General features: G+C 46.1%; 1 long non-coding RNA gene across 1 annotated transcript; it reads left to right on the forward strand.

Moving 5' to 3' along the window:
• Positions 1–4,468: 4,468 nt before the first annotated feature.
• On the forward strand, positions 4,469–8,548 carry LOC135377114 (uncharacterized). The gene is made up of 6 exons (XR_010418041.1): positions 4,469–4,563; positions 4,649–4,870; positions 5,069–5,185; positions 7,133–7,338; positions 7,566–7,725; positions 8,062–8,548. It is a non-coding gene; the product is annotated as an uncharacterized LOC135377114 (long non-coding RNA).
• The last annotated feature ends 1,188 nt before the right edge of the window (positions 8,549–9,736 follow it).

Below are 9,736 nucleotides of genomic sequence, written 5' to 3' on the forward strand. Positions count from 1 at the left end.
TTTTCGATCCATCGTCGCAAGACCGAGCGCCTTCGCCTCATCGCAGTACGACGGCATCTGTACTTTGCACCCCCATGTCCTTTCTTACTCGATGTCGTTGCGATGACCGCCGCCGCCGATGGTAAGCACACGAAAAGCGAAAGAAGGATTTAATTTAACACGAATTCGCAAACAAAATTCGCCCTAGGAACACCTTAATCTTGCCCTGCGAAGGATCAAGAAGAAGACCTGAGGCAGCACAATGAGGCATTGTTGGTGTACAGCGTCAGTAGAAGTGCTGCCTCTGTTCTTTTGACGGAAACAATTTCGAAATAATTTGATGAAAAACGAAAGAAGGAGTTTAATTTTGAATAAAGCCACATTAAAACGTTCCCCAAAATCTTCCCCATTTACTCTAATCAGAATCCATGTTTGCCATGAATTCGTTTTCCTCTTCCGAATTTTGAATAGTCTCCCGGTCACCCAAATTTGGAAACTGATGCAGCCTAATCGGACCTCTTCTTAGGCATGAAGTCCCTCCCCCAATATGGAACAATTATCCTCATGTTGGAGCCTAAGAAATAGAGAAAAAGAGGCATTACTCAAAAACGATTTCAACACGAAAATGCACTTACCTCCTCTGCAATCACAGACAACTTTTCGTTGTCAAAGTCGACATCATCTTTAGCTGCTGATCACCCCACGCTCGCTTTTATAAGCAGAATCTGCGGTTAGCTATTCTTCTATTGTATGCACAGAGAAAGAGAGTCGCGTGATGCGAAAGACGATACGCATTTATTTCGTCTCGCGATTACATGGGATTTTCGTGGTGCTCCTGAGCTTGCTCTTGCATAGGATCCCACAGATCCAGTCTAGTAATAAAGTACCAGAATACAGATTCTGTGAAAAAAGCGCTATCGAAAAACACTTGTGGTATTTGAGTAGCCATCAGTGTTCTGCGAGTTCTCTCCAACCCGCAGCGCTGGCTTTATTCCACTCGCACACCAGGGAGAAGAGAAGGTGCTACGCTGCGCCGAAACTTAAAGGGGCAGTGCTTTCTAGGGGTAAAGTCTGCTCCTCTAAGCTTCGGGGCACTCTGAAAAAGTCCTCCCCCTCTAGTTTCTGATGCATGGCGATTTCTGGCCGCTCCGAGGTTAAACAAGAAAAGGTGGTGCCCTCTCTCATTCCGTCTTAGTCATGACGCCCGAGCAGAGCAACATTTGTGCAAACACTAATGTATCGAAATTTGCTGCGGTTATACGATTATATTCAAGGCGATGGCAGCGAGTGCGACTTTGGATCGATTCTCAGGACGATACCCTTACGTCTGTTCACCGCCAGTGGGAAGACTGCAAAGGAAATGAAGCGTTTCGTAGATTACAAGCTCGAGCTGTTGGAAAGGTATACACAAGGCTGGCAGTTGACCCGTGTCGCATCCGGTTTCAACCGACCCATCATCCATCGCTATTAGCTTCTCCACACTTCCCTTAACATCATGGTGACTGGTTAAGAGCATCGGGTCAGCACGTTAGGAGACCGTCTCGCAAGCTTCTGATGTATGCCGTAAAAAAAAAAAAAGAACGAAGCGAGTTCGCTCACGAGACGACGTTTCATTGTTTCGTCATTCTCTTTGAGGTTACAGGAAAAGATGGATACACAATATTTCAAGTCGTAGCGTTTCGACATGCGAGTGGCTACGTAGATACCAAAAAGCCCGCAGTGAAAGCCCGCGGTAAGAACGCCTATACCTTCCCACTCGACTGACGCGCACCGGCTCCCTGCATCGCTCGGGATCTTGCCGAATTCATAGAGCGGACAAATTGATAAACCAAGAGGGTTTACGACATCCCTATACATTTTTGGCACTCGCGGTGTAAAAACAAAACAAAAAAAAAATAGCTACACGACGGCTTACTGTGCATTGTTGCCTCGGCTGGTTCCTTTCATTCAGCGTCGTAGTGTGAAGACGGCGTAAATTTTACCTTACGTACCGTTAACCTACCGTTTAATATAACTTCTTAAACTTTAATAGTCCCCAGTGACATCCACAAGCATGTCGCATTGCCAGGATGTCGTCTGACAACATTCGCACGATGTTCTGCCAGTGAGGACCAGGCTTCGATGTTTTGGCCTATTCGTGCACGATCGCTTGCCCCGTGTGTTCATCGGTTGAGATTCATCACCAGGTGTTTTACGGATGTCTCAATGCAACAGCCATGTGGAGGAGGGTGGTGGAGTTGTACAGTCTTGTCGGTGTGTCCTATGCTACGGTCCAACCTACGGTGTCTTCATGCAAGGAGCCTGGCTCTGCACTCCTGGTGACGGAGATGGCGTATCCGCTGTAGTGCTTCCGGACGAGGGCGGTGTACGGTATCAGGAACGAGATCCTACTGAAGGTTATGTGGAGCTGCAGGGTTGCCATCAAGATCAGGCTTCAGAACGACCTCCATGCCCTTAGCCTTGACAATTTTCTTCGTCGGCGGAAGAACCACTACAACCTCTCTGTGATCGTCGACAAAGACGCGCTTGTGAAGCTGCGATGTGTACCGGGACGTGCGTGTGACGGGTGTGAAGCGCAGTGTTATTTGACCTGCGCTATACAAGAATGTGTAGCGTGTGAGTCTTTGCACAAGTGGTTTTGGACAGTTTTGGCGCGGTTGTCAGTTTTGCGTAAGTTATGTCCCGATGGTCTGTTCTGGTTATGCATCTCCAGCTGCCCGTGTGTATTGGCATCAAAATGGAAGCACGATCGCAGGGGCCGCCTACCTTTTGCAGCTCATATACACTCATACCGCCAAGTGCAGGACTCAAACACCTCTTTATGCAAAGTGTATTGTCATCAAGCGGGCGAGCTACTTATGGACATAGGCCCCAGTATACAAATAGGAACACTAGGAGCGCACTATACAGAAAGCAGGATAACAGCACTTCTAAATGAGATTGCTGTTTGTACGGGACGTACCATGCGAACAATGGTATACGGTAGAGTCGCGAGGGAGGACAGTACAAATCTAGCAAACTGGCTATAACAGAATGTGCCATTCACCCTGACCATATCGGAAGATGCGAGAGGAGCGAAGCCAGCGACAGGGGCACTCGACTGGGCCGAGCAATGCGTGTTCCCTGGCGATCAGCGCCCGTAGTCCAACACGAATTGCCTGAGACCGACCTGAACTCCCGCAGTCGGGGCGACCGAAGGCTGACCGGCAGCGGCGTATCCAAATCTGGAAATTTATTTCCGCAATCAGACATGCCAAGAGTTTCTGATCCTTGCTGCGACCGGCAACGGTTCCATGAACCTTACAGTGGCCCATACCACTCTTCGAAGCTCAGAAACAGCCGCCATTCTGCTCCACGTGAGCAGCGGGATTTGACACTGAAGGGCGGCACATATGGAAGTTATCAGTGCGGCAGACATGGAAGCGGGGTAAATGTTCACGGAGCGGCAGGACACCATGAGCCAGCTTCCACAGGGAACTCACCCGACGAGCGTCCAACCAGCAGCTGTGATACGTCGCCAGGCGCTCCCGAAAGGACTACCCTCGGCACCAAGCATGAAAGGAACCAGCAGCGCTTCCATGGCGCCAGAGTGCGCCCTAGAAATTCCTGGCTTCCCAAAGAGAGGTCAGCGCCCAGAACAATTCGCGTACACGTCTGACAGCTGCTATGCAAGCTGAGAAAAGGGGGGAAGGCACCAAAACGCATGCTGGATGATCAGGACTGTGAAGCGCCTCAAAGAGAGCACGGATCTGAAGTGCTAGACATCGCTCCGTGATAGCCAGCACGCCCATCCCGCCACGGTTGCGCGTGAGATACAGCTGTGACCTCCTGACCCATTCAACTGAACCGGCCCACAAGAAAGTGAAGGCGTTGCGAGTTATGGCGACTCGAATAACTACAGGGGCAGACATGCAAGAGGAAGGAACCACAGACGGCTGTAGTGCCAAGAGGTCAGTAAGGGGGAGCGGAAAGAAAGGTCTACAGACTTGAGATCACGGAGAACAGCGCAGGAGGGTTTGATCACTCTAGGCCAGTTTACGCGACATACCCCACTACCATCGAAGACAACATCGAGGATTTCGACTAGAGTTTTTGAGGGTCCGCTATAGTGGGCAACGCGAGAAGGTTGCACTTTAAAGCGACAATCCGGAGGTCTGGTGATTTTCGAATAACGACTGCACTGGATTCCAAGCAGGATTTGTATGCTACATGTGAAACGAGGAAGCTTAATTCTTTCTCGTTGTAGAGAAAATGAATTTAATTGAATGCGAATTCTATATTGGGTTTCGGTATCCCCCGACCACGCCCGACACTAGTGACGTCACGGTGTCGAGACAAAGCAGCGTCTGCAGCGGCGACGCGACACGCAACGCAATCCAAAGTGTTTTTGGCATGAATGCTGCGGACAAAGAAGAGCTGCTTCATGAGAGCGACGACGACCTTTATTATGACAACTACATCGAAGACGGATGTCAGTTTACAACAGCCCTTTGCCAGTACCGCAAGTACGCACGGAAGCACGCACGGGACGAACGAGGCTCCTTCGTCGCCGGAGATTCCCATTCAAGCAGCAGATTTATTTAGGTGACAGCTTGTTGCCTGCACGCGAGTTTTGTGTCTGTTTACACGGCATATGTTGTTGAATCAGCGTTGAGTATATCTTGTTTAGATGCTGGTGCTTAGACTGCACTCCGGAACGCCCGGGTGGATTTCTGTGCTGCCGAAGCGTCGTGATTATTTGCCGAATCTGTGATGAAAACAACCTTGATTGCATTGCTCAGCATCATATGTTTCCACTATTGTGCCTTCGCCGCCAACTTCTCTCCGTTTTTGTACGACACATGAGGCACTACATCCCCACCCAACTAGAGTAACACGGAGACGGGAACAGGTACTGTAACAACCATGTTTATGCTTAATGAACCGTGTTTTTATATATGAAAAACACGAAAGTGTGAGTAGTACATATAAAATTTCTAGAATATCAAACTAAGTTTCGGGACGGCACGCAGAAATTTGACTTATTCTTTCCTTTCTCTCTCTCTCTTGTGTGTGTGTGTGTGCGCGCGCACTACCCTCCTGTTTGCAGCATATGCCATGTTCGTATGGGGCCACCTTGGTCCTGGACATCCCAGGCAAATACCCGGCTGCTGCGTATCATCTATTCGCAGAGTATTTCCGTCATCAGTCCATCACGGATTTCTAGGTGGGACAGATATAAGAAACAGTTCCAATATTGAGCAATTTATTGAAGCTGCTATGATTTGTATTGGCCCCGTAATGAATTTTCTCAGAGATTGCTCACCGTATGATTGGAGAACAATTTTGCTGCCCAGCATGCCTTCAAACCTGGCTGTACTCTTGTACAAGCTACACAGAAACCGTGAAACAAATAATTTTTATTTACATTGATAGACAACACGCACTTGTGATGCTACAGAGATTACGAAACTTCTGGATGTCTTGCAGAAGTTGCATGTCCATCCAAGACCCATGTTGAAAAATACCACAAGATTATTTTATCATTGCATGCCTACCTCTGCATCTAACTAAGACAGACATTTGGGACATCTGCACTGAAAACTAATAATATAAATATTACAAGCAGGGATAACTGATATGAAATCCATATTTGGTTTCAAAATTAGGCATTGCATGTCTAGCACACTGTCCAAGATATCCAAATCACAATAGCAGTGTATAGTGTATAGTAGTGTAGTGTGCAGTGTGTATAGTGTGTATAGTGCCCAGTTTTGAACCAGTTAGGGAATTGAGAACATTTATTGCCATTATCTGCTCTGTATATCACGTTCTTTCTCATTGCAAGATAATGGTGTATAAGCCTCTTCATCAGCATGTAATGTGCAGTATGTAAGTTGTAAGGCTGGTGAGTGTTTGTGCGGTTTGTTTATTTTATTGTAGATATTCAACTTTAGTTTATTTGCAGCAAGTGCTGTGAAATAATTGATTTGAGAAAAAAGCACTTTATTTTCATCAAATTATATTTTGTGTAAAGAAGAGGAGAGGACAATTAATATTCAGCATACTTGCGATATTTAATTTCTCCACATTTGCACATTTTTTTCATGACCTTTATGCTAGCGCACAATGCAATATATTCCTATGTTTCCCATGTGAAACAACAAAGACACAAACTGACATTTAAAATGATGTTCAGCAAAAAAAATAGAAGAAAAAGAAAAGCATTTGCGCATGTCGCAGCTTAGTCTCGCTATTCTGCAGTCACTAAATGATGTAGCATGTATACACAACATGGGCGTGGATTCTAATTCTAACAAGTAAGCTGAGCAACGACAGACAAATGACACAGATCCATATTTTCCATGCTCATTTGAATCTGAATTTCGGGGTCGTCAACACTGGAAGTCATGACCATCACGTGATTGATGACTTTTTCAGCACACATAATTTTTCCGCATTAACTCACATCTTGTGTTGCCAGAAATAAATACAAATTCTGGTAGAGGAAGTACCGACTCCGTGTACACTCTAAGAAAAAAAGGAGTACTTTTACTCCTTTTGGGGACTAAATGCATTGCCACAAAAATAGTCCGCTTCGGGAGTAAATGCGTGGGGTAAATGAATGTGACAGACTGGAGACTGCATTTCACGTGCTGTTGTAAGAGTCCCAGGTACATCATTCGTGCGCTTGCATGAAAATACTTCGAAGCAAACCGTCAGCCGTGATATATCGGGTGATATAAAATCTCGCTCCATACATAGGGCACAATTTGCGCAGAAAAATGCGCTAACTGCTTTTTACTCTGTTTGGCTGGAAAATTGCTACGCTGGCTGAGTTATGCAGCCTTATGCCATCAAATTGACCAAGGGCACATATTGATGTAGACTGTTGCATTCAGGAGACCATTCGCGAAGTTCAGTGACAATTTGCAGTTCTGAGGAGTAAATGTCTGGAGTAAATGTCGGGATAGGGGACTAAAATGGGGAATACTTGCAGTCTAGGGGAGTAGAAGCTGCAGTTACCCCGCGTTTTGCTCCCTCTTTTTCTTAGAGTGATGGACCTTGCTCATATATATATGAGCAGGGTCCATGATGTCGAACAGGCGCAGCGACTTCGGGATGCTGCTACCAGAGAAAAGAATTTCCGAGCACATTGCACTATTGTCCACAGGTTTCTTATGAACAAGTGGCTGGCTGTTCCACTGGTTCCTGTGGCCATTCTCACAAGTAATTGCAGCTCTTGCAAGCGTTCCCATTGTTGTGAGACGCACGTTTGTGAGTGATGATGACCTCCCGGTGCCCACTTTTAGGAGTTCTATAAGGCTGGAGCGTACCAGGATGGACATGTCGGGCACCGACGAAGGCTGCGCTATGGACGTGAGAGTAATATTTAATCTTACTGACATGACAAAACTTCAAAACCTATACAACCCCACACTGTGAATAAAACTCCGCTCCAGGAAATGTATCACACAATTCTTCCCTTCCTTTGCTAGTTTGCTACATCATATCTGCTAGACTTGTAATAATAAGAGCAAGTGGGGAGTCCGGTCGTGAAAGCCCATTGCTGTAAAGGAGTGTAAGTACTAAGTGCTTTCTTGCAGATGATAATGAAGTAGACAGCGAAGGTAAAGAGCATCCTCCCACAATGTATCGTAATACTTAGCCATCACCATCCAACTCATCAACAAGATGCCGCGTATCTACCACATCTGTTGGCCTGTTTGGGATGCAATAAACCAAGGGTTGGTGGCAGAAGGTTAGGTAATGTACATGTAATGTCACTCTCCATCACTGTCATAGCCAAGCTCCGAGCTGAGTTCATATGACAGGTCATTGCACAAAGCCTGTGACCTATATCAGATGGCAGTGAGACATCAGTATGGCTTCATACACAGATGCATAAAATTAACACAGTTATGTTTTACCTCTGGATTGGCACTCTATAGCCTTCGTTAGTTTTGTGACTCAAAAGTCATCATGGTGATCATACGTATTTAGTATGACAAGCCCAACCACGCCATGCTTTTTCAGTGCAATGTGAACCGTACTGGCAAAATATGCATAATTGTACAGTTAATTACCTGGGTTCCTCCTCAGAACCGACAATATCGGCTTTGTCATCATGCCCTGGTGATGAAACTAACAAGGAAAAAGGTGGAGGCTCCACAGCAGGTGTTGATGATCTAGGGAGAGCTTGGCTCAGGAACTTCCACTATCACCAAACGGGGTGGATCCTCTGAAGGCACTGTCTGAGTGGTTGCATCTTGTGCGGGTGGTCTCCATTGTGTGACTGTGGGCTTTCCTCCAAACGTCTCTCATCTGTGTGTGTTGCTGCATTTTTCATTGCATGCCGAGGCCCTATGAATGTGGACGAAATTGGAGTGAGCCACTTACATTTGTAAAGCGAGTGACTAGTTTGACTGTGTGCAAAATACGTTTTTTCAGGACCATAATGACTTGGTATGTTCCACTTACACAAACACCGAGATATAGTTACATCATCAATGGCTTTTAACCAAACTGATGTTTGTGGTAAAAATTTGTAAACATGCAAGGGTGAAATAAACAACTAGTTTGCATCTGACCAGCAGAATGTAAAATGTATTGTAGTTAGTCAATATGATCTTACAACGGTCCTTTGCAAAGTTTCAGACCCAATAACGCAGTATTAACAGCAATTGTTCCACCTTTGTCACTGCCTGAAGATGCAGTATGATGCACACCAGACTCCTGGGAGTTAGGTGGAGAGAGTTGCGATACACCTTGGGAAAAAAGAAGCAGTATACATCAGAGGATGCAGGCTTTGTCTTCTCTGTATATTTTTCTTCCATGTTCCTTCTGTGAACTGAACTGCGAAAACACAGTACACATTTCCCCGATACTGCCCATGCAGTTCACCTGCGATCTTGGCTATGCTAAACCATCATGCAAACACATGAGTACCTCTCCGTCAGTGAGCGCGATACCAGTTTCAGAAAATGCGCCGATGACAAATATTACGGCTCGATACGTATTTTTCTATTTTTACAAAGCAAAAAATCATTCTTCACCGTACGCACTTGTCTCTTCAAAAGGAACTGACACTGCACCGCGGCCTTGCTCCTGCGCGTCAATCAAAGATGTGGAGCAAACGATATGTGAACCTGAGATGATCAGGAAAGTTAGGGACTTACGCAATCGTAGCTCGAAGAAGCTGATCGTGCGTTGAGACGAACCGGAGGATCAATGAAAACAGAAGGTATCGCGCCAGATTTCAAGGTGTGGCTTCGTTTTTCCTGGACGAGATATACCGAGCTCCCGCTGAGGTCGAAGTAATTCGAAATAATCCGCGGTAAAGTGCTCGCAACAGAGGGTACTTGATTCGTAGATTCTGGCTCAGGATGGGGCTGTGATCAGCGTTCCTTGATCCTAATATTGCGACACAGAGGATGAGCCTCCAGCACAGGAACGCGACTGTCTCTATTTTGCCAATAATGACAAGGATTAACAGTTGTTATCTTCTGGAAGACGTGCTGGAATCATTCCGTCTCATACGTAGAGGTGTCGCCCTGAGCTCCTTTATTCTTGATATGCACGCATGGTCCCCGGAAAACATCGCATATACTTACGATGATGTGTTTGCATACTTTGTATTTGTAAAGTTGCAAGAGCGTGTTCCCAAAGAAATGCTTCTGGTCGTAGCATTCACCTGGCAAGTGTGGACGGTGGCCTTTGGAACATTCCTGGGTTGCTTTGGCATTGCGTTTTTGTACATGTGGTTCAGAAGAGGAAG

Source organism: Ornithodoros turicata, chromosome 1, assembly GCF_037126465.1.
Source record: "Ornithodoros turicata isolate Travis chromosome 1, ASM3712646v1, whole genome shotgun sequence".
NCBI lineage: Eukaryota > Metazoa > Arthropoda > Arachnida > Ixodida > Argasidae > Ornithodoros > Ornithodoros turicata.